Below are 26,003 nucleotides of genomic sequence, written 5' to 3' on the forward strand. Positions count from 1 at the left end.
ACAAAAAAAAAGGGACTGATATAATGCAAAGTCTTTCAAAATATATATATATATATATAAATATACATATATATATCCCTTTTATAAAAAAAATAAAAAATAAATTGCTAGATTCAAATAGAAAACTTTATGTATTTATTTTACCAAATTATGTATATACATATAAATATATATATATATATATATATATTTATACATATATATAAAAAAAAATGTTATTAAAAAAAAAACATAACACAGATTTTTCCCCACGAAATATATTTTTTAAACCAGCAAACATAGAAAAAAAAGAACAACGCAGCATATTAAGCATCGCTCAGGGCCGCAGCACCCGGTGGCAGCGGCCGCAGCCTGCGGCACCCGCAGACTGCGGGCGGCGACGCCGCAGCCCGCGGCGGCGCCGTCCGCAGCTGGTGATGCCGCAGCTACGGTGGCCGCTCCGCCTCCCCTTAACTCCCCCTTCTACGCTGCGTTCCAGGTTATACACCCAGCCGCTAGCGTGGTAAACAAAGCCAAAAAAAAATAAAACCCACGTTCCCCTCCGTTACCCGTGAAGGCCCGCAAGGAAATAAGGAGGGGTGGCTCGGGTTCGGCCCTGCGCGCCTCTTCCGTGGCGGCCGACCCTGCACACAACAAAAACACACACAGAGGTTTAAAAAAAAATGTAAGGGACTTCACCCACATAGAACATAACAACAAAAAAAAAATGAGATCAAACTTGCCCTAACCCTAGCTTCGAGTTAGGGCAACACATACATATTTAATTCTAAAATGAGAATGATTTTGGTGGGAGAAGATTATTTAAAAAGGGGTGATTTAATAATAGAATTAAAAGCCCCTCTCTCTTTAGAAATACATCCATAGTTAGATTGTATAAAAGAATAATGATATATATATATATATATATATATATATATATATATATGTATATATATATATATATATATATATGAGGATTTATTTTTGTAGTTATTTGTAAATGAATATAGAAATTAGTTTTGAATGTATTTTTTTTAATTTTCGGGTGAATGTAGAAGTCATTTTATAAGAGGAATTTTAATACTTAGGTAGGTTAGATTTAAAAATAAAGGGGTATAAACACTAAGTTCCTTGTAGGGCCAAGAGGGCCAATTAAGTCTAAGGTAAAAAAAAAGTATATTAAATTTCGGGGGAATTTATTTTAATAAGGTATTTTTAAATTACGAGGTTAATTAAATTAGGAACCCTAGTGGATTAAGAAAAAACAAAAAAATAAGATAAATTTTAAAACGTTTATATTCGAGATTAATTCGCTATATTTGGGATTGTAAATTATTTATTAAGGAAGCTTAGTGAATTTCCCTTTTGGGGAGAAATTTTAGCTCGTTGATAACTTAGTAAACCGTGTTTCCCAGATTAAATTTAATTACGCGATTTACACAATATAGTTAGACCCAACCCAAAATGCATTATTTTATTTAAGATATTCGCACTTAGTTGGTTATATTAGTTAAGTAGGTCGTTAATTAGTTAAGTATTTAAAAAAAAATTTATTCCGTTTGTGCCCAAAAGTTGGGCATGACATTTTGGTATCAGAGCAAGGTTGCCAACACTAGGGAACCTTACTCCATTACGTTTCGCTATAATTATTTAATTAATTAAAATGTATTTAGTTTTATTTTTAAACTAGCTAAAATATTTTCTCATAAAATAGTTATTTATTTCGTTTTATTTTATTTTCATAAAAAGGATGCCTCCAACTACGCGACAAACTCGCAAACGTGGTAGAGGCCCTAGGCGTGCACGTATGGCACGCAAAGAGGTCATTAGGGAGGAATCGGTTCAGGAAGTGGACCCAGCAGCTCCTCCCGAGCAATCAGTTGACCCAAACCGAGACATCTTGGTAGCTCTTCAGAACCTGATTGGATTAGTACAGGATAGGCTTCCAGCAGTAGATCATAATGTTGAAAACCAGAACTCAGGAAGTCATAGAACAATAGAACGGGAACGGAGTAGGAGTCCACCTCCTAATCCCATAGAGAGTCAGGCTGTGCATGAGCCCGAACCTATTCACCTACCAGCACCACCTCCAGCCGTAGCACTAGTGTATATTGAGAGGGCACGTCGAGATCCAGGGGATCTAATCAGAGAGGTTATGCATCTTCAGCCACCATCATTTGGGGGATCTACCGATGGGGTAGAGGCAGAGGCATGGCTTTTAAGCCTAGATAGGTGCTTTGTATTGTGCTCTTATGAGAGCAATCTAAAAGCACATGTAGCGGTTCACCTATTGTGAGGAACAGCCTCCACATGGTGGAGACAGGAAGAATATAAGTGTGGTTTAGAGATAGAGACCCTCACTTGGGAGATTTTCACAGAGAGATTCAGGGAGAGGTATTTATCAGAGCATTTCAGACAGCGTAGGGTGGATGAGTTTCATGACCTCCAGCAGAAGGGTCTTACAGTGACACAGTACGAGAACAAGTTCTTTGAACTCTTACCTTATGTAGACTACTTGAAAGATGAAAAGCTTCTTGTCAATCGATTTATCAGAGGATTGAATTCCAGCATAGCAGGACCAGTGAGAATGGCCGCTCCAGGGAGCCTCCAAGTTGCCATGGAGAAGGCTTTGATAGCCGAGGAGATTCAGGCCAGACCACATGACTCGAAGGATCGGTTTTAGAACCGTAACCCTTCACCACAGACTTATAGGTTTCAAAAACCCCATTGGAAAGGTAACAACAGGCACTCATCGGGGTTCTCCAAACCCCCTCCTCCACAATAGTCACAGCAAAACCAGAGGCAAAGGCCTCCGTAGAATCAGCAGGGCACAAAGCCCAAGCAGTGGCAGTCACAGGATTAGAGGCGAGATCAGAGATCTCAGGCTCCTTACACACCTCCGGCTAGGACTCAGCAGTCCTCTAGAGGTGGGTACAGTGGTTCTAGTAGGACAGGGGGACAGTCTTTCTCCAGACCACAGGGAGTGCAGTTTCAGGCACGAGGTGCTTGCTTCACATGTGGAGCCATGGGACACATGGTGAGAGAGTGTCCTCAGGGTCAGATGGCAGGGAATCAGATGATGGCAGCATCAGAGCCGACAGTTGGGGACATGGGCAAGTCCCATAGGGTCTTCGCAGCGGTTGACAACCGCCAGGCAGAGCATCAGGCCACGGTTATTGAGGTAGCAGGTATGATCAGAGGTAGCAGTGTATCTATACTATTTGATTTAGGAGCTACTGATTCTTTTATATCTCCATTGGTTGTGGAGCGTTGCGGGCTAGTGGCAATTAGGTAAGAGGTCAGCTGGGAAGTGGAATTAGCTTCAGGGGCTAGAGTGTCAGTGGAATCAGAGGTTAAGGGATGTCAGCTTCAGATTGGTAATACCACCACCTTAGTAGACCTTAGAGTTACACCACTCGGATCATATGGTGTCGTACTTGGCATGGATTGGCTTTATGCCCACAGAGCCAAGATGGATTGTCACCTGAAAAGGATCGAGTGTGAGGATGATCATGGCTCTCCTATAGTGATCACTGGAATTTAGAGACCCGTGTCTCTTCGTATGATCTCCGCCATGCAACTTAAGCGGAGAATGCGAAAGGGATGTCAGTTATTTGCCATCACCATTAGTGATAGAGAAGAAGAAGAGGAAAAGGAACCATCTATTGACGACCATCCTATCCTTAGAGAATTTTCAGATGTATTTCCTTCAGAGTTACCTGGTATGCCGCCCCATAGAGAGATTGATTTTCATATAGACCTTGTTCCAGGAGCCGAACCAATTTCAAGAGCACCATATAGAATGACTACAAATGAGCTTAATGAGCTCAAGATTTAGCTTGAGGAACTACTAGAGAAGGGCCACATTCGCCCTAGTGTATCCCCTTGGGGTGCACCAGTCATCTTCGTGAAGAAGAAAGATGGATCTCTCCGATTATGCATGGACTACCGTCAGTTGAACAAAGTAACCATCAAGAACCGATATCCATTTCCCAGGATCGACGATTTGTTTGACCAACTTCAAGGTGCCAAAGTATTTTCCAAGATTGATCTAAAATCAAGGTACCATCAGTTGAGAATAGTGGAAAGTGATATCCACAAGACCACATTTCGCACTAGATATGGCCACTATGAGTTCACCGTGGTTCCATTCGGTCTTACGAATGCCCCAATAGTTTTTATGAGTCTCATGAATGGAGTATTCCGTACATTTCTCGACCGCTTTGTGATTGTGTTTCTCGATGACATTTTGATATATTCACGGAATGAGGAGGAACATGAGGAACACTTGAGACAGGTTTTGCAGTGTTTGAGGGAAAATCAGTTGTATGGCAGTTTGTCGAAGTGTGCTTTCTTTAGAACTGAGATCAAGTACCTTGGTCATGTTATATCCGGTGATGGGATCTCAGTAGACCCATCAAAGATCAGAGCAATTATGGATTGGCCAGCACCTACCAGTGTGACAGAGGTCAGGAGCTTCATGGGCTTAGCAGGTTATTACCGACATTTTGTTGAGGGATTCTCTAGAGTTGCTCATCCTATCACTTCTCTTCAGTGCAAAGGGAAGAAGTTTGAGTGGATGAAGAAGTGCGAGAAAGCCTTTCAGGAACTTAAAAAGGCACTTACTACCACACCTATCCTTGTAGTACCAGATCCATCAGCTGATTTCATGGTTTGCACAGATGCTTCCCTTGAGGGTTTAGGAGCAGTACTTATGCAGAATGGCAGAGCTATAACTTTTGAGTCTAGGAAACTCAAGACTCACGAGCTTAATTACCCTACTCATGACCTTGAGCTTGCAGCCGTAGTGCACGCACTGGTGAGATGGAGACATTTCCTTTTGGGTCATCACTTTGAGTTGCACTCAGACCATCAGAGCCTTCAGTACATATTTACTCAGCCGAATCTTAATGCACGTCAGAGGAGATGGATGGAATTCTTGTGTGAATATGATTTTGACATTCACTACATCAAAGGGAAAGAAAATGTAGTTGCAGATGCCTTGAGTAGGAGACGTCATGAGGTATACACCATGTCTATGAGCACGGATTTGAGAGATCGGATCATGCAGCGATTGCCAAAGGACAGATGGTATTTAGAGGTTTGTAAGGCTATTCGATCTCAAGAAACCTTAGAAGGGAAATATGTGGAGTATTCCTTAGAGCCCAATGGTTTATTATGCCATAGAGGGCGCATCTATGTACCTTCTTCTGGGGGATTGCGGGAGTTCATTATCATAGAGGCTCATAGAGCTCCTTATGCAGCGCATCCCGGGGTCAAGAAGTTGCATGCAGACTTGAGAGAACTATATCATTGGACAAGAATGTGACAGCTTATTTCCGAGTTGGTAGCCCGATGCCTTGAGTGTTAGAGAGTTAAGGCGGAGCACCGCCATCCAGGTGGGTTGCTCCAATCTCATGCTATACCAGAGTGGAAGTGGGACACTATATCTATGGATTTCATCATTGGTCTCCCTATGTCATCTCACCGCCATGATGCCATCTTGGTGACGATTGACAAGTTGACCAAAGTGGCTCACTTTTCACCAATTCGTACCACCTTCACAGCACCAGCAGTAGCACAGGTGTTTTTGCGAGACATTGTCAGACTTCATGGTGTTCCATGTAAGATCATTTCCGACAGGGATTCCCTCTTCACTTCTTCTTTTTGGAAGGCATTACAGGCAGCTATGGGTACCAAACTCAATTTCAGTACAGCCTATCATCCGGAGACGGATGGCTAGACAGAGAGAGTTAATCAGGTGTTAGAGGATATGCTTCGCATGTATGTCATGGATCACCAGACCAGATGGGAAGAGTATCTTCCCTTAGTGGAGTTTGCCTATAACAATGGGCATCACACGTCCTTGGGGATGCCACCCTATCAGGCATTATATGGCAGGCCTTGTAGGACACCATTGAGTTGGGACCGCATAGAGGACAGAGTTGCTATTGGTTCGGAGATAGTTCAGGATATGGAGCAGCAGGTGGATTTGATTAGGCAGCGTCTTAGAGGGGCACAGGATAGACAGAAGAAATATGCAGATGCAAAGAGGGTTGATCGTAGCTACTCAGTTGGAGACAGAGTCTTCTTGAGAGTGCGACCGCATAAGAGTCCAATCGGTTATGGAAAGGGTTCTAAGCTCGCACCTCGATTTGTAGGACCACTTGATCATGGACTTCCTTGATGGCTAATGCAAAAGCTTCACCATCTACACTAATGGAATCTTCCTTGGGAAAATCCCTTAACTCCAATACACCCCTTGGGTGGATGCCATACACAATTTAGAAAGGAGACTTCCCTGTGCTTCTACTTATGGTGTCATTGTATGAGAACTCTATCTGTGACAATATATTATCCCATTTCTTTCCATGTTGTCTAGTTAAACATCTTAAAAGATTCCCCAAGTACCTATTGACAAATTTAGTTTTCCCATCCATTTCAGTGTGAGGCCCTACCCCGATTCAGTTTGACATTTTCAGTTATTTGCATATGGAGACTATTATGGATGCTTTATTTCATGCTTTATGGACTTAGAACTTATATGATTCCATGATTTGGCTCACACTGACATATGTTGATGCTTTATTTCATGCATGAGGATTATGAAACTTTAGATATGTTACTGGAATAGAGTTACATTATGATGGTGAATGTCATTATTGAAAATTTGCAGGACTTCATTTTGATGATAGAAAAATGATGCTTATTTATGAATGGTTCAATTTTGGAAAATTATGTTAATTGCTTATGTGAAATTGAAATTGAAACAAATGAGATATTGAAATTATTGATTGCCTAATGTATGAGTGTTTGATGTGCAATGGAATCCATGTATTTGATTTTGTATAAATGTGATTATTTGGAATTACTAATGTGTTAATTGAGATGCGCAGGAAAATTATCCATGTGACCATGGAATTTAATGGAGAACCAAGCCTAGACCTATGTGCATTTGTTACGCCGGGAGTTGTCTATTTTGAGAGACAACACCCCATTGTAATGTATTTTATTTTGTGAAGTGTATAATGCTTGAGTGTTAAAAAAATTAATTTGTATGTATATGTGTAATCCTACAAGAGACAAATTCCATGTGTGATTTTTATATTGTATTTTTATTGTGTCACTTGACACATGTGCTGATTAGTGTCATTAATTGGTGACTTGTCTCTTGGAGGGAGTTTTGTTTCTACCAAAGCCATTCAAAAACATCAGTGTGGTCCCAAATTTGCCTTGGGTAGGGAGTCTTGGGAGTGGTCAACTCAAGCTTGACCCGTAGGTAAACTTCAGTTGGGTTTCCAAAGGGTTTAATGGACTCCTAGGGTAAGTTTTAAGGCTTTTCCAAAGGTCCAAAGGGTATACCTATGGGTTACGGGTATTTTGAAACATGTGGCTTCTCCCATGTGACTATGTAGTCACTTCAAAAAGTGATATTTCCAAGATGCACGAAAATTCAACTTAGAAGGTTCCTCCTAGGATAGACAACCTTCTCTTTTGATGTCAAACCCTCTTCCCCATCTTCTTCCACCTTTTCCCTTTCCAATTTTGGTAATGTGTAAGAGTTTGGGGAAGGGCAACCAATGGGAACTCACACCTCACCCAAGGGGTTGGGAAGTGTGTGAGAGGCCTTCTTAGGCAAGAATTGGAGACTTAGTGGGTAATCAACCACTCTCCTTTCTGGGAGATTATGCTTGTTTTGAAAAAGTTAGTAGGAGATTAGCACTTTTGGTGGAATTTGGAGAAAGTTAGTGTGGAATTGGGCAGCTCATCTCCAACCTATTTTAGCATACCTATTGGCAGAATATGGTTGGTTACTTCTTACCTCCTCTTGTTATGTTGTATGTGTTAGTTTATGTTGTTTGTAAAAGAAAAGAGTTGTTTGAAAGAAAGTATTTTATGAAGTTTTTTGTTGAAGTTAAGATTGTGTAGTTTTCTTTTCTATGTATTTTGTTTTGTGTTCTTGTTGTTTTGGGAGTGTCCAAGATCTCCTACTCTTGGGAGAGTAGGAAGATCTTGGGGTGGAAGGAGTATGACAGCCATGGGTGAGAGGCTCTCCTTATGGAGAGTGTTCTCAAGGGAGTCCTTGGTGACCCTTGATGCATAGCCTTGCGTATGCATTTGGGGGTCATAAGGGGAGCAAATATGGCCTTGAGCCTTTTGGGGGGCATAAGGATTGTGGAAGTATTTGTTGCATTTGAATTGCCATGAGGTGGCTTGTGTTGTTTTTTTTGGGCATGCATTCTCCCCATTGGTACTTGGTCCACTTCCACCCATGGAAGAGTCACCATGAAAGTGGTGAATGTGTAGCTTGGGAAGGGAAATTTGAATGTAAGTGTCTTCCTATGTTTGTTGTGGGGTTTGCTTGTTTGTAACCCGTCTAGTGCTTGGTTCTCCAAGCTCGGGGGTGGCTTCTAGTAAGCCTAGGCTGGGAGGTGAGCTTCCCATGGTCAAAAATGTGTTTTATTGCAGGTTGCATGGGAATGGGAAAAGAAGGATTAAAGGATTACGTTGCTATTTTGTGTTGCAGAAAAGTGTTTCAAAAAAAAAAGATAGATTCAATGTAGTAGTTTGTATAAAAGGAGAAAAGTGAGCATGTGTAGTATTTACTCTCAAGAAAGGGAAAGTGTTGTATTATATTCAAGTTACTATGTAGAGAAAAAGCATTGTTGGGATTTCATCCCATTTGTATTAATGTTTATTTTGTATCCATATCTATTTTGTATCTACATTTGTCAATGAATACACATGTTTTTCCCTACTTTGTAGTTTTGCAAAAGAAAATGAAAATGTTAGTTTGCATCTAGATTCTTAATGTTTTGCATAAAAATAAAAAAAAAGAGAGAGAAATGTATGCACTTTTGAGTAAACTGAAATTTAAAGATTAGATGTTACTCCATTTTTTTTAAGTTGAATATGCTGCTGTATATTTAATTAAAAACAGTCTTTTATTTTGTTGTTTATTGCAAAAAAAAAAAATTATTTAAAAGTTTATTTCTTGTATTTAGACTTAGCATTTAGCTTAGTATTTTGTTACAAGGAAAAATAATGTATGATAGGAAATCCCTTAAATGCATTTTGCTATTAATTCATAATATACCCACAAAAGGTCTATTTGAGTTATAGTTTACAAAAAAAAAGGGGGTAAAAAATTAAGAGCAATAAAAAAAAAAAACCTGCTAGATTCAAATAGAAAACTTTATGTATTTACTTTACCAAATTATGTATATACATATAAATATATATATATATATATATATATATATATATATATATATTTATACATATATATATAAAAAAAAATGTTATTAAAAAAAAAACATAACACAGATTTTTCCCCACGAAATATATTTTTTAAACCAGCAAACATAGAAAAAAAAGAACAACGCAGCATATTAAGCATCGCTCGGGGCCGCAGCACCTGGCGGCGGCGGCCGCATCCTGCGGCACCCGCAGATTGCGGGCGGCGATGCCGCAGCCTGCGGCAGCGCCGTCCGCAGCCAGCAGTGCCGCAGCTGCGGTGGCCGCTCCACCTCCTCTTAACTCCCCCTTCTACGTTGCGTTGCAGGTTATACACCCAGCCACTAGCGTGGTAAACAAAGCCAAAAAAAAATAAAACCCACGTTCCCCTCTGTTACCCGTCAAGGCCCGCAAGGAAATAAGGAGGGGTGGCTCGGGTTCGGCCCTGCGTGCCCCTTCCGTGGCGGCCGACCCTACACACAACAAAAACACACACAGAGGTTTAAAAAAAAGTGTAAGGGACTTCACCCACATAGAACATAACAACAAAAAAACAAATGAGATCAAACTTGCCCTAACCCTAGCTTCGGGTTAGGGCAACACATACATATTTAATTCTAAAATGAGAATGATTTTGGTGGGAGAAGATTATTTAAAAAGGGGTGATTTAATAATAGAATTAAAAGCCCCTCTCTCTTTAGAAATACATCCATAGTTAGATTGTATAAAAGAATAACGATATATATATATATATATATATATATATATATATATATATATATATATATATATATATATATATATATGAGGATTTATTTTTGTAGTTATTTGTAAATGAATATAGAAATTAGTTTTGAATGTATTTTTTTTAATTTAAACACTAAGTTCCTTGTAGGGCCAAGAGGGCCAATTAAGTCTAAGGTAAAAAAAAAGTATATTAAATTCCGGGGGAATTTATTTTAATAAGGTATTTTTAAATTACGAGGTTAATTAAATTAGGAACCCTAGTGGATTAAGAAAAAACAAAAAAATAAGATAAATTTTAAAACGTTTATATTCGAGATTAATTCGCTATATTTGGGATTGTAAATTATTTATTAAGGAAGCTTAGTGAATTTCCCTTTTGGGGAGAAATTTTAGCTCGTTGATAACTTAGTAAACCATGTTTCCCAAATTAAATTTAATTACGCAATTTACACAATATAGTTAGACCCAACCCAAAATGCATTATTTTATTTAAGATATTCGCACTTAGTTGGTTATATTAGTTAAGTAGGTCATTAATTAGTTAAGTATTTAAAAAAAAATTTATTCCGTTCGTGCCCAAAAGTTGGGCATGACATTGAGGATGGTAGGCTGATGAGAAAGCTAGGTTGGTACTCAAATTCTTCCAAAGAGTCCTCCAAAAATGACCTATGAACTTCAGATCCTGGTGTGAAACTATGTTTAGTGGCAACCCATGTACCTGTACTATTTCTTTGAAAAACAAGTTTACAACATATGAGGCATCACAAGAGGTTTTACATGGCAAGAAATGAGCCATTTTGCTAAATCTGTACACCACTACAAAGACACTGTCAAATCCTCTCCTTGTCCTAGGAAGACCCAACACAAAGTCCATGGTTATGCTCTCCCATGGCCTAGAAGGAATGGGTAAGGGTTGGTGCAAGCCTGCATTGGTGGATTTTCCCCTGGCTTTTTGACAAATTACACATGTCTCCACAAACTTCCCTACATCTGCTTGCAACTTAGGCTAGTAGTAATGTCTTTTCACAAGGTCAAGGGTCTTGTCAAGACCAAAATGACTTGCCATTGCCCCACAATATTTCTCCCTAATGATATTTAGTCTCATTGAACACTTAGGAATGTATAACTATCCACCTTTAAATAGAAATCCATCTTGTATCAGAAATTTATAAAATTGAACATGATACTGGTCACCAAAAGACTCACATGCCTTGTAGATCTCTCCAAAGTCTTCATCAACATCATACATGTTATTCAAGGAGTCAAAGTCAACACTTTCCATCTTGATTTGATTGATAGTTAAGACCCTCCTGCTCAAGGCATTTGCAACTTTGTTCTTGACCCCCTTCTTGTGCTTGAGGTTGAAGGTGAAGGCTTGTAGGGTCTCTACCCACTTCATGTGTCGGTGGTTTAACTTCTCTTAACTGTTTATGAAACTTAGAGCTTGGTTATCAGTGAAAACTATGAACTCTTTAGGCAATAAATAGTGCCTCCATTTCTTTAATGACTGAACCAAAGCATACATCTCCAAGTCATAAGATAAATGTTGGCATATGTGTAGAGTTTGATGACATGATGATAATGTATGTTGTCATTGATGTCAATATGCTGAAGTGTGAACCTATATGATGAAGTGTGAACTGATATGTTGAAGTAAGTAAACTAGAAAGTGAACCGGTATGATAAAGTGTGAATTGGTATATTGAAGTAAGTAAACTGGCAAGTGAACCGGTATATGCAAAGTTTGTATTAGGGTTTCACTTGATATGACTGTCGGTTGGTTGTCTCAACTTCAAGGTTTCTGGCTGATGCATTCCAAGTCTGTGTGATTCAATCGATGACATCCTATGATGAGTTAGCATTGAAATGAAGATTAGATCGCGTTGCCATGTCAGTCTTGTGCACTTGAAGGATTTCCTTGAGGATATTGCATGAGAAGATTGATGCTATCTACCTCGGGAATGTGCAAAATCTTAGTAAACAATGGAGAGTGTGTGATGGGTTATCAGCTTCTAGAAGCGGTGAAGAACGGATGATGCAGAACGTCTTGAGATTTGTTCAAGATTGTTTTACCCTATATAATATGATTAAATGGTCAGGATTGGACCGACTGTATTGTTAACCTAGATGCTTAGGGCTTTAGGTTTTTGCCACCAACCTAATTGTTGTCTATAAGGTCGATGATGATTTTCATTTGAAGTTGTTGGCAAATGAATGTATGTGAGGTGATTCTTATCAGACTGGAGAAGTGAGTAGATATGTGCAAAGTGTGATTACAAATGTAAAGGAACTAAAGTGGATCTACCTTGGCATTGAGTGTTGTTATCGGATCAGTGTATTACCTGTTGACTTCTAACCATTTCAGCAGTTGGAAAATCTATTTACCAGGTAGCTTTAACATGCTTTTTGTAAATCCTTTAACAGGGCGACTTAAAATCATTGAGTTCTTCAAATCCTATTGCGAGGTAACCTTTAATAGGGTTTTAACCTTTAACCAGGTATTTAGCCATCCCTTAACTAGGTGATCCCTAGCAGGATCGGTTCCTAGCAAAACCTATTGTAAAGTCTTTAACTAGACTAGGCTCTTAATAGAGTGAACTTCAGAAGAGTTCAAGAAAAACTTGTGGGTATTCATCCCCACCATGGTTTTTCCTAGTTGGGTTTCCACGTGAAAAATCAGTGTGTTATGTGTGATGCTTTTTCATGTAATGATTTAGTGTTTTCTGTTAAGTGCTAATGCATGCCGATCTAATGGTCATTGTATTTCTGATGCATTACTTGCTTAAGAATATGGGTGAAGTTGAGATGAGATATTAGGTTTTGAAAGTTCTAAATGTTATTAGTTTATGTCTTTTACAGTCTTACTGTGTTTTACCGGTATTGTCTTGGTTTAGGTTCGTGATGTTGTTTGCCATTTAGTGTAGTCTTTGCAGTTTAAGTTGTTGAAGAAATTTTTGTCTGTACTGATTCACCCCCCCTCTCAGTACCTATTGGGTATTTACTGTTCATCATTATTCATCAATTGGTATTAGAGCATCCTCTAGATCCTTGGTGCTATGAGCTTAACCACTTGAGGAAAAGATCCTATTCTAATGATGAAGAGGGAAGGTCCTAAGTTCAATAGAGATAACTTTAAGATATGGAAGGACAAAATTATGATCTACATTAAAAGCATGTGTGCTCAACACTGGAACTGTGTTGAGAATACTTATGTTGTCCCTACCGGTACTCTCACTGATGATCAAAGATAAGAGATTCAAGAGAATGTGCAAGTTATGGAAGCTCTTATCAGCAGTCTATCTGATATTGAGTTTATAGATGTTCAAGATAAAGAAAATCCCAAAGATGTATGGGATACTTTGGAGACTATCTATGGCAGTGATGAGCATGTGAAGCAAACTAAGGAAGAGAGCCTTAGGGGAAAATTTGAAGACATGCAGATGGTTGAAGGAGACACCATTCAACAATATGGGATAAGAATTAAAACCATTGTTGGAGACATCAATAGTGCAGGAGGTACAATGGATGATCCCACCATTATCAGCAAAGTTTTGAGATCCTTGTTATCGGTCTATGCAATAAGGGTTGCTGCTATTCAGAAGTTGAGATCTATTGACAAGAAAATGGTATCCCTAGACTCCATCATTACTAAGTTGACCGCATATGAGCTAAAGAGTTATGATGGCAGTTTTCAGAAGACTGAATCAACCTTTAGAGCATCTGCTGCACCATCTAGAAAGGGAAAAGAAGTTGGTACCAACTATGAACCTAGACAAAGCAGAGATATGGATGATGAGGAGATCCTAATGGAGTTTGAAGGTCTTCTTGCCAAGAGACTTCCTAAGGGAACTGGAAAATATAGAGGTATGTTTTTCTTGCAATAGGATAGGACACATTGCTATCAACTGTCCTAATAGTGATAATAAGGACAAACCAAAGAAGTTTAAGAAGTTCAAAGGAGGAAATAGGAGAAATCGTCTTATTGTAGTCGATGAAGGTGTTACTGATGATGAATCAGAAGATGAAGAAAGTGAAGACATAGTGTTTGTAGTCGTAAAGGAAGATGTGTTAGACAAGAAGGCTCTTGTCTCTCACTTTGATAATTCTAATGAGTGGATTATTGATAGTGGATGTTCTCACCACATGACTAGTGATCGGAGAAAGTTTAAGTCTCTGGAAGAGTACGATGGAGGTGTAGTCCAATTTGGTAATAATGCACCATGTATGGTAAAAGGAAAAGGGTCCATCTCTCTAAATGGAAAAAGCAGTGCTGATAATGTGTATTGGGTAGAAGGTCTCAGGCATAACCTTTTGAGTGTTGCTCAGCTGAATGATAAAGGACTCACTTTGGAATTCAAAGATGGAGTGTGCAAAATAAAAGGAAAGAGTGGTGAACTAATGGCCACCAATATGCAGACCAGAGGTAACTTATTTTAGTTAAATACAAATTTCAGTCAATGTCTAATGGCTAAGTTTGATGACAGTTGGATATGGCATTGAAGACTCTGCCATGTAAATTTTGATAATATTGTGAAGGCCAGTAAGATCAAGGCAGTTAGAGGATTGCATGTGCTGAACAAACTAGAGAATCCTTTGTGTAGAGAATGTCAATTGGGGAAAATGTCTTCCTCAACCTTCAAAGGTAATTCTTTCAAGTAGATAATTTACTTGATCTTGTGCATACTAATTTGTGTGGTCCTATGAAAACTAGGAGTGTTCAGGGAGATAGGTACTTTACGATTCTTATTGATGATTGCTCAAGAATGATGTGGGTCACATTCTTGAAAGACAAGTCTGAAGCTTTTGGAAAGTTTAAAGCCTTCAGAGCAATAGTTGAAAAGGAAAGTGGGAAGAGGATTAAATGCCTTAGAACTAACCAAGCAGGTGAGTTCACTTCTGATGAATTCAATAAGTACTATGAAGAGAACAACATCAAGAGGCAATTGTTTGCCCCCCGGAGTCCACAATAGAATGGCCTAGTAGAAAGGAACAACCAGACTATAGTTGAAGCAGCCAGAACAATACTAATTCAAGGGAAGGTTGCTCACACTTTTTGGAGAGAAGTGGTGAGCATTGCAGTCTACACTATGAACCGGGTACTCATCAAGAAAGGTAAGGATAAAACTCCTTATGAGTATTGGACCGGTAAGAGTCCAATAGTAAGCTACTTTAAAGTATTTGGTAGAAAGTTCTATATCAAGAGAAGTGAACACCAGAGAAAGTTTGATGCAAAATGTGATGAGGGAATATTCCTAGGGTATTCCACCAAGAGCAAAGCTCTCAAGTGTTTTAACAATAGGACTCAGAGAATTGTTGAAAGTATCAATGTTAGAGTTGATGAAACCTCTGAGAAACCTAAGGAAACTAACAGTGAGCGAGCAATAGATGAAGCGGGTGTAACCTTCTGGGAACCGGTTGCAAAACAATCAAGTACAAGTAACACTGCTCCTACACCAGTAGATGCTGCAGTAGATGAAGATGAAGATGAAGATGAAGAGAAAAAGTAAGAGGAATCAACTAAGATTATTCCTAGGTATGTAAAGCTGCATCATGATCTAAAGCAAATCATAGGGGATTAGGATGCAAAAATACTTACAAGAAGAAAGGTCAGAGAGAATTCTTGCATGATTTTTGAATTTGAGCCCAAAACATTTAAAGAGGCACACAAAGATGAAGACTAGATTAAAGCTATGGAAGAGGAAATTGACCAGATATAGAAGAGTGGTACATGGTCTTTGGTACCCAGACCTGAGCACAAAAATGTTATTGGCACCAAATGGGTTTTTAGAAACAAGCTCAATGAAGATGGCACAATGACAAGAAACAAAGCAAGATTGGTATGTAAGGGATATGCTCAAGAAGAAGGAGAAGACTATGGAGAAACCTTTGCTCCAGTAGCTAGAATGGAAGGAGTTCAAATGTTACTTGCATATGCAGCCTTCAAGGGATTCAAAGTGTATCAGATGGATGTAAAATTTGCATTCCTGAATGGAATACATGAACAAGAAGTGTATATAGAGCAACCAAATGGGTTTGCCCTATCAAAAGATAGTGATATGGTGTGTAGGCTACATCAATCCTTGTATGGAATAAAGAAAGCACCTAGAGCATGGTATGAACATTAACACTCCCATCTTGTGAAGATTGGATTTGAAAGAACAAGTGAAGATAACAATATCTATTTGAAGTCAGAAGGAGATCAGATTCTGATCTGTGAAGTGTTTGTTGATGACATAATTTTTTATGGAGATGATAAGATGAGCCATGCATTTGCAAATGAAATGAAGAATGAATTCAAGATGTCACTAATCTGAGAGATTAAGTTCTTCATTGGACTATAGATTCAACAAATGAAAGATGGTATCTTTATCACTCAGTCCAAGTATATCAAAGAGGTCTTGAAGACCTTTGGCATGGAAGACAACAAACCGGTTGGTACACCGATTATGACCGGTTGTAAATTGTCAAAAGAAGATGATTCAACGTTGGTGAATGAGAAGGAATATCCATCAATGATTGGTAAGTTTCACTATGTATTACATAACAAACTGGATATTGCACATGTAGTGGGCATTGCTGCACATTTTTAGAAAATTCCATGAGAATCCCACTCAGTAGCAGTCAAATGGATTCTTAGATATCTAAACGGAACTATAGATTATGGATTGTGGTATCCATACAATAATGATTTCAATCTGAAAGTGTTTATCGATATTGATTGGGCTGGTAATGTGGATGACCAGAAGAGCTCAACTGGTGGTGCATTCTTTCTCAATGGTAGAGTAGTCTCATGGATGAGCAAGAAGTAGAATTGTATCTCTTAGTCCACAGATGAAGCAGAATATGTGGCAGCATTTATGAACTACACTGAAGCAATTTGGATGAAGCATGTATTGGAAGGTTTCAAGGTACCTGTATTTGAACCGGTAAACAAATTTTGTGATAATACAAATGCAATAAATATTTCCAAGCATCTGGTATTGCATGCTAGAACCAAGCACTTTGAGCTCAAGTATCATTTCTTCAAGGAGAAAGTTTAGAACAAAGAGGTTGTATTGGAACATGTTTCCAGTAAGGAGCAGTAAGCAGATATATTCACCAAGCCTCTCCCGAAGGCTACATTTACCTATTTCAGAGGTGAATTAGGGGTTTTTCCCCTTCAAGAGGTGAACTAAAGGTATGTGCTCCACATCAGTCAGGTATTGCGTTGTCAAATCTTTTCAGGATTGATGTGTTCAAGGATGCTACTCCTCAGGGGGAGCAACATAGTGGAACATGGAAGCTTGTGCCTCCACTTTGACATTCTTGTCAAAGGAGGAGAAAATGTGAAGAAAAGAAGATATCTACAATATTGAAGACATATAATAAGGAAGAAGATGTAGAGATATCTTTGTGTATTTCCATCAATGCCAAAGGGGGAGATTAAGATGTGAAGTAGAGAAGATATTTGCAGTATTGAAGACATATAATATGGAAGAAGATGTAGAGACATCTTTGTGTATTGCCATCAATGCCAAAGGGGGAGATTGTTGGCATATGTGCATAGTTTGATGACATGATGATAATGTTGTTAGTTAAATGAGAGGGTGGGGGGGTGAATCAAATAAACTCACAATACAATGTTCTAATCAGATTCAACCTCAACAGAACTTACTTGATATGCAACTATGACTATAAATCATTCAAACTCATAAACTGATAAACTTGAAACATCAAAACACATTTAACACTAGATTTAGCATGGAAACCAAAATAGGGAAAAACCACTGTGGGATTTCAGACCCACAAAGAAAATATACTCTTCTAGAGTATGCTTGGTTAAACGCCAATCCTGTTAAAGATTACATAAACACATTGCTAGATGTGACCCGATCAAGGGATTTCCCTCAGATCTATTAGAATCTTGTACTTTGTTATAAGTGACCTTGTCAAAGGATTTCAAACACTCAATTAGAATGTTACTTTTCTAGAGGATTTACAAATAAGACTATTAGGTCCACTCGGTTAAGATATTTCCTGTGACTTACAAAAATAAATAACAGTAATAAAATATATATCTGCAATTTCACATCTGAAATGTTATAGCAAACTCTATGTGCTCAAAATAATCTTGTCATAAGACTTATCTTCCTCCTTGCTAAGCTTCTCACTCTATTCTTCAATCCAATCTTTAATCTTCTGTACTCTGTAATCACTTCTGCAACATCACTATTCTTCTATTTGCCTGCATACTTTGTTCATCAACTTTTCCTTATTTATAAGCAATTCCTAACCGCTTAATCTCCTTAATCACATTTCCCATGTTTAATCTTAGCCATCAGATCTTCAAACTTGACTAGGTTCATTGAATCCTTCGAACTGAAAAATGTTTTATCTTGCCTTGAAACTTGTATTCCATCCTTGGTACTTGTGCTTGGTCATAACTATTCAATCTATGTTGTAGATCTAACTTTTGAATTTTCATTGCCATTGATCCTTAGCAAAATTCTTCCATGACATTCCAATCTTCTATAAATCTCTAGCTCATTAGCATCCTTCATTTAATAATGTATTTATTCATGCAATGCGTTTTGTTACTGATCGGTTGATAGTCGGTTAATTATGAACTTTTCTCGGTAGACATTTTGTATTTGTCTCGGTTACTGTCTCGATAGCTTTGCTTGCTGACAATGCTCGGTGACTTCTTTCTTTTTTAATCAACACAGATAACCTTGGAATTTACCGACTGTCTCCTTGCTCGATAAAATAGAATAGTTTCAAACCTTTACTCATTCTATTGCACGAAATCTTTTCTCCTTCTTATTCAGTCTTCGAATACACATATATAGGATATCAAAACAATCAAAATATCATAATCTCATCACTATCTAACTTGGTAATAGTTGCCCATTGAATAACTTATTACTCCCCTTCATTTTCACATTCTTTCTGTGTCACTTACCGACATCTTTATACTCATCAAAACATACTCTTTAAGATATGGCAACATCATACTGAATCAAAAAATCAATTGCTTGACATCAATGACAAAATAATATTATTAAGACAGTAATCATCCTTTATCAATTATATCATCAATCTCTAACAACCTTCTCAATATCATCATACCAACAAACTTAATGTAATGCCAACAATCTCCCCCTTTGGCATTGATGACAATACCAACAATCTCCCCCTTTGGCATTGATGACAATACCAACAATCTCCCCCTTTGGCATTGATGACAATACCAACTTGATTTATTCCAATTGATTCGAACTGCTATTATTCTTCTCCTGTTATCCTTGAGCTGTAAACTTCTCCTATAATCTTCTCCCCTGTCATTAGTCTTCTCCCTCTTTGACAACAATGCCAAAAGTAAAACTGATCCAAGATTACTTACCCTGTGAAGTGATTTCCTTGCTGTTAAAACATATACAAATGTATCATCTTAGTCTCAGTCAGAGCATCTAGTCTTCATTCACTATTTCCTACACAACTTTAGGCAACCTCCTAAAGTGTGTAAATCAACATCAACTCACAAATAGTATTCTGTAGAATCATAGAATTGATGCTTTCACCGAACTCTATGAGTGAGTACTAGATAGGGGTAGGACCCCTAACTTAAAGTGTCCCTTGGTAGTGGCTTTGTGAAGATGTCTGCTATTTGTTCCTTTGTGCTAACATATTCCAACACAACTTTCTTTTCTTGAACTTCTTCTCTTAGATAATGATATTTTATAGAAATATGCTTTGTCTTAGAGTGCATTACCAGATTCTTTGAAATGTTAATAGCACTTATATTATCACAAAATATAGTTACTAGCTCGGTAACTGTCTCATTCATACCTTCCAATAGTTGTTTGATCCATGATATATTGGTACAATTCAATGCTGCAGCAACATATTTAGCTTTAGTTGTTGACTGTAAAATGCATCCTTGTTTCTTGCTAAGCCAACTCACTAGTCTTTCTGCAAAAAAGAAAGCTCCACCACTTGTACTTTTCCTGTCATCAATGTTTCTTGCTCAATCAACATCAGTATAGACTTTTAAGTCAAAATCATTCCTCTTTTTATTTAGTAAACCAAAATCTTCAGTGCGTCTCAAGTATCTGAAAATTCTCTTGATTGCTTTCATATGGGTTTCTTTGGGATCTGCAGAAAATCTTATAGTTATACCTAGTGCATGTGCTATATTAGGCCTACTATGAAATACATATTGCAACTTTCCAATCATAGATCGGTAAAGTGTCTCATCAACAAATGCAGATTCATCATTCTTTGATAGTTTACAATTAGTAGTCATATGAGTACTTACAGGTTTAGAATCCTCCATTCCAAATTTCTTCAAGATTTCCTTTATATACTTGGATTGAGTAATGAAAATCCCATTTTTCATTTGTAGTATTTGTAAACCTATAAAATACTTTATTTCATCAATTAATGACATCTCAAATTCTTTGCACATTCATTTCCAAAGTTCTTACATAAAGAATCATTTCCACAAAAAATAATATCATCTACAAATATGGCTGAAATCAATATTCCATTGTCCTTATCATTCTTCATATACATGTTGCTATTTTCACTAGTCCTTATAAATCCAATCTTTATTAAGTAAGAGTGCAACCTTTCATACCATGCTCTAGGTGCTTGTTTTAGGCCATATAAAGTTTTGTTCAACTTACATACTTGATCTTTATTGTTCTCTTCAATAAATCCTTTAGGCTATTCAATATAGATTTCATCTTCTAGTATACCATTCAAAAATGCAGATTTAACATCCATTTGATATACCATGAAATTTTTGTAAGTGACATATGCCAACAATGTTCTCACTCTCTCAAGTCTTGCCACAGGTGCAAAAAGTCTCACCATAGTCTATTCCTTCTTCTTGAGCATAGACTTTGCAAACTGGCCTTGCTTTATTCCAAATGACCTCACCTTTTTCATTTAGCTTATTTATGAAAATCCACTTTGTACCGATTACATTTTTCTCTTTTGGTCTTGGGACCAGTGTCCATGTTTCATTTTTCTTGATTTGTTCAATCTCTTCTATCATAGCATTCACCCAATCTTCATTGCTTAATGCCTCTTTTACTATCCTCGGTTCAAACTCGGATATGAGACATGTGTTCTATCTCAGTTTGTTCATTGTCATCACTATAGCATCCTTATCTCCTAAAATCTAACTTGATATATTTTGTTAATATAGGCTCAGTATGTTAGGATTCCCAGAGATACTGAGAGGGGGGGGTGAATCAGTATCTAACTGGTTATAATATTTTCTTGACTTAAAACATGTAAAGCATATTAATACTGTATACCAGTAAACAAGAAATAATATAGTAAACAAAGATAACAACAACCACATAAAAAACACACCATAACACAGTAGTTTAACAAGGAAACCTGGTATGGGAAAAACCTCGGTGGGATTTGTGACCCACAATATTCACTTACAGGCCAATAAGAGAGTATTACTGCTACAAGAGGGGCCTGCACATGTAGGAAGGCCAAGTGCCTAGAGCTCACTACTCAATTACAAAATGGGAAGTCTCACTGACTTACAAAGTGGATTATATAAATCCAATGTCTTGTATTGCTTCAAAATAGTATCTACTATGCTAGATCCAGTACTGGTTTATAGCTCTGCTTCTTACATAAACCCTTAACCTATAATTCGCATAATAGGTCTGCCTTATTTTGCCTAATTACATTCCTCCATCTATTACAAAATGTTCTACAATGATCTCTTATATATATGAGTCATTTTACAATTTGCCAAGTCGGCTTACAGTGATTTTCCAATAATAAACAAAATAAATTACAAACAAAACTCTTGTCGGCTTCTGTGCCGATATGCTTCCTTTCATTGTCGGTGCCAGTGGTCAGTGTGCCGATGTAGAATCTAACTTTGTTGGTGCCGGTGGATTGCCTTGCCGGTGTCATAGGATTGTAGGGTTGCCATCAATGACAAAACCTTCAATCACCTACAATGTCTCATTGGAGTGTGCATTTGCCAACAATCTCCCCCTTTGGCATTGATGGCAACACTCATGAGAAAAAATCAAAAGTGTATCCAAAAATTGAAGTCCAAAAATTGTTACCAAAAATGTGTGCTCCCGCTGAGCAGATGATCCCTAAGTTATTGGATTTTTCTCATACCACTACTCCCCCTTTGGCATCAATGACAAAGGTTGTCAAGGTGTCAATAGAGTGTGGTTTCCTGCTTCATCCTTGTAACCAGTTGGTTACAATCTGAAAAAGATCTGCCAAAACTAGATTCAAGCTCTCAATGAACTTTTTTTTGTCTTTTATTGTAGCCTCTATCCTCTGAACTGTACCGGTGAGGTGTTGCATTTTCTCTTCCGGTGTTTTCTATCCTTGAATCAGGGCATTAGATATTTCTTTCCTTAAGGTGGCGAGGTAGTCTAGTTTGGACTTAGTCTCCATTTAAGATCCTTAGCCTTACCTTTTATTCTTTCCTTTTCTTTTTCCACCTTTAATAGTTCTTCCTCAAAACCTGTTATCTTCTGCTCAAAAACTGATAGTGAATCAGATGAGTTAATGAAATTGTCAGCTAGTTGATTTATTTCCTCTAGTATCTTGCTGATCTTCTTGTCTATATCAACTGTCAAAAAGTTAGTCTTACAAGTATCTCTGTACAAAGTTTTGAATTCCTTTAATGTGCTACATAATTCCGATAGAAGTGTGTCAAACTTCCTTGTACACTTCTTTATTTCTTCCTCAAAGAATTTGCCTTGAATGCTTCCTCTTTTATTTGTTCAACTGTCACAGTGTTTTCAGTAATATACTTAGACAAAGTGTCAAGTTGACTCAAAGAATCTTTATTATCTACATTACATTTTGGATCTATCATCTTCAGAATTGGAATTGTATCATCTATAGCCTTGTATGCTTGTGAGCTACACTATGTTATTTTCTTTAAGGAGTCTAGAATAACTTATGTTACATTTGTTGATTTGAATCCTGTAGTTGAAGTGCCAACACTTTGTATCCCATCGATGGGAGAAATATCCTTGCTTGTGGTGACCTCTAGTAGGTCAGTTTCTGTTTCCCTTTCCTTAAGAAAAGGTTTGTCTTGCTCAGCTAATGTCGGTGGTACTAACTCTGTGTGAACCTGTTGTTGTGATGGAGCCTTTTTCTCTACTTGTTGTTCTATGTTACCATCTGTCGGTTTACCTTCTGTGTTATCTATTACCGGTGCCTCACTAGCCATATTCTGTCTTTCCAATAGTGTCCTTATCTACCACAATGTTAACTTTCTGAGTATCAATGTCAACTATGTATAACACCTCAGAGTTTGGATTTGTGTCCTCTTGTGGTATCTCCATACTCTCATTAGCTGGTTGAATTTCTATTGTAACTACCAGTGGAGTATTCAGAGGCAGTGGGGATAAGTTATCTTTTATTTTTATGCTCGGAGGTCCACCAACCTTTCCTTTACCCTTATCCTTATCTTTCTGATATACTTTGATAGGTTTAGGATTTCTATACTCTTCCTACTTTTCTTTCTCAACAAAGAATATGTCCCATGCATTAGCAGTTTCCTCTGTAACCTCATTTACTCTACCAACCATAAGTGCTACATGTTAGTGTGTAGTTGAGAATACTATCTGGTTAGCCTCTGAGATCATATCATCTATCTCCTTTGGTGAGTTAATAGGATAAACAACAAGTAGTTTCTCAATTTTTATTTTCTTGTCAAACTCTACAACAACTTGCCTTCTAGCTTCAAGTATCTTAAATAGTTCTACCAGTAATTCATCTACAACTTGCATCAAAAATTTCTTATAGATATCCAAGTGTAGAATAACACTGTTTTCAACTTTCTCCTTGTCATCAACTAATAATTTATCATATAATTTGTTGATGTTTTTCAGCTATCCATCCTCTGTTATTTCATCCAGTAGTTTGTCAATTGGAGCAATATTTTGTTGAGTCTTTTTCTTTGGTGTTAACTTTTTCTTCTTTGGAGTTGTCTTCTTAGCCAAGGGCCTTACCACCTATTGTTTTTGTTTGGTTCTTCTAGGTGAAGGTGTGGATACCAGTGAAGGTTCTCTTTTCCTCACAACTCTTTTAAATGCAGCTGGCATGTCACTTTCTGAAGAAGTTGCTACCGGTGAAAGGTGAGTTTCGGGCTGTTGTGCTTGTAACTCATCTTCAATGATACTAGTTTGTTTAAGTACATCTTCTTTGATAGCCTTTACTTGCCTAGATCCTCTTCTTACTATTGCTTCTACCTTCTTTACTCTTTTCTTTGATTGAATTTGATTCTCAATAGTCTCAGCACTCCCAAATACCTCTTCTTTTGGTTCCTTGGGTGCTTCTAGAAGGGCTTTTGCATATGTTTTAATTATGTTGTCATCGATTTCATAACCCATTTCAGTAACCTAAATGGTTCTTGGGACAACTGCCTCCATCCAAATCTCATCCTTCTTAATAACAAAGCATATTTCATCTTTATACTTATCTACAATTGCTTGTGAAAGTCCGACTCTAGTAGTCATCCAACCTTTAATGCCTAAAAGTACTCATTTATATTCTTTTCTCTATTTTCACCCATATTGTGTAGTAAATCAGATAGTTGTTTGCCTACCGGTATGTCAAAACCTAGATTTTTGTTGCCTATACTGAGAACTTGTTTTGTTATGTGCAACATTAAATAGACAAGTAGGTTACCAAATATAAATGTCCCCTTTTTGTCTTTCTTGATCTTTCCAAGATTATCAATTAGTTCATCCTTCAACCATTCACACACATCTATTTTTGCATTATCCTTGATCATATCATAAGCACTCTTTATGCATAAACTAGAAACTGAATTTAACCTGTTTGCATGTGTTGTTTTATACCCTAAAATCATGCTAATGAATCTGACATTGATGTCGGTTACATCATTCTCTCTTAAGAATCTCTTGTTAGATGTTGCACCTGTTAGGTTAGTCACTAGGTCATTTGAGACCTTCTTTGTCTTATCAGGTCTGTTACTAGTGGAGGGTAACCTTGTCACAGCTTTTACTGCCTCTTTAGTTATTTTGTGAACTAAATCTAACTAGAAAAATTCACCTTGAACCCTGCTTAAAACTATCCTTATAACATCCTTAGGGAATTCCAGAATACTGAGGGTTTTAGTGAATCCTAGGGTTTTGACTATTTTGTGTTTAGGTTTCACATTAACAAAATCATCACAAATTACAGTCTTATACATGTTCTTAATTTCCTCATTACCTAATTCTTCTATGTGACATTGAATATACATTCTAGGGTCTTCTGCAAAAACTACTCCTTTGGGAATTTGAGAAAATGCACCAGCATTATCATCCTTCTTAGCAATTTTAGGAGCTAACTGAAATATGGGCCTAGGGCATTTGATTACTTTGACTATAGTAGGGTTTTCTATGAATTCAGGTACAAAAGAAGATCCCATGATTATAAATACCGTTCTCTGCCTTAGGAATGATTCATTGCTGAATTGCTTTGCTACGTTGCTCGAAATGTCTTTGCTTGGAATTTTTGTGCTCTTCAAATGTTTGAATGCTCGGTGAAATGAAATTGGAGCCAATAACATTGATTTATAATGTTAATTAGCCAACCACCATATTTAATGCTTTTCGATTAAGTAATCACTTAACTTATTTGTTGGTATAGAAGTAATTTCAACTTCTCACCATCAACCGAGGGACTAATAGCATGTTTCACATTTGATTGCCAAACCCTCAAAGAAATTTTCTTCAGTTAGATGAAGACTCTCCTGCTGGTGGAGTGTTACTTTCTTCTACCGGTGGTGGAGTGTTTTGAGAATTCTTGCTTTACCTCTTCAACCTTTTCTTTACCTTTCAAACTAGCACCATTGTTGTTTACCGATGAGGACTTGCTTCTACAAAATTTTGCAATATGTCCAATCTTGTTACAAGCATAACAAGTCACATTATTTTTATGAATAGCTTTCCCATAACCTATGCCGGTTTGTGTTCTGCATTGATTAGATAAGTGTCCAAATCTTCCACAAACATAACATCTTACATTCATTCTGC

This window comes from Cryptomeria japonica, chromosome 11 (assembly GCF_030272615.1).
Source record: "Cryptomeria japonica chromosome 11, Sugi_1.0, whole genome shotgun sequence".
NCBI lineage: Eukaryota > Viridiplantae > Streptophyta > Pinopsida > Cupressales > Cupressaceae > Cryptomeria > Cryptomeria japonica.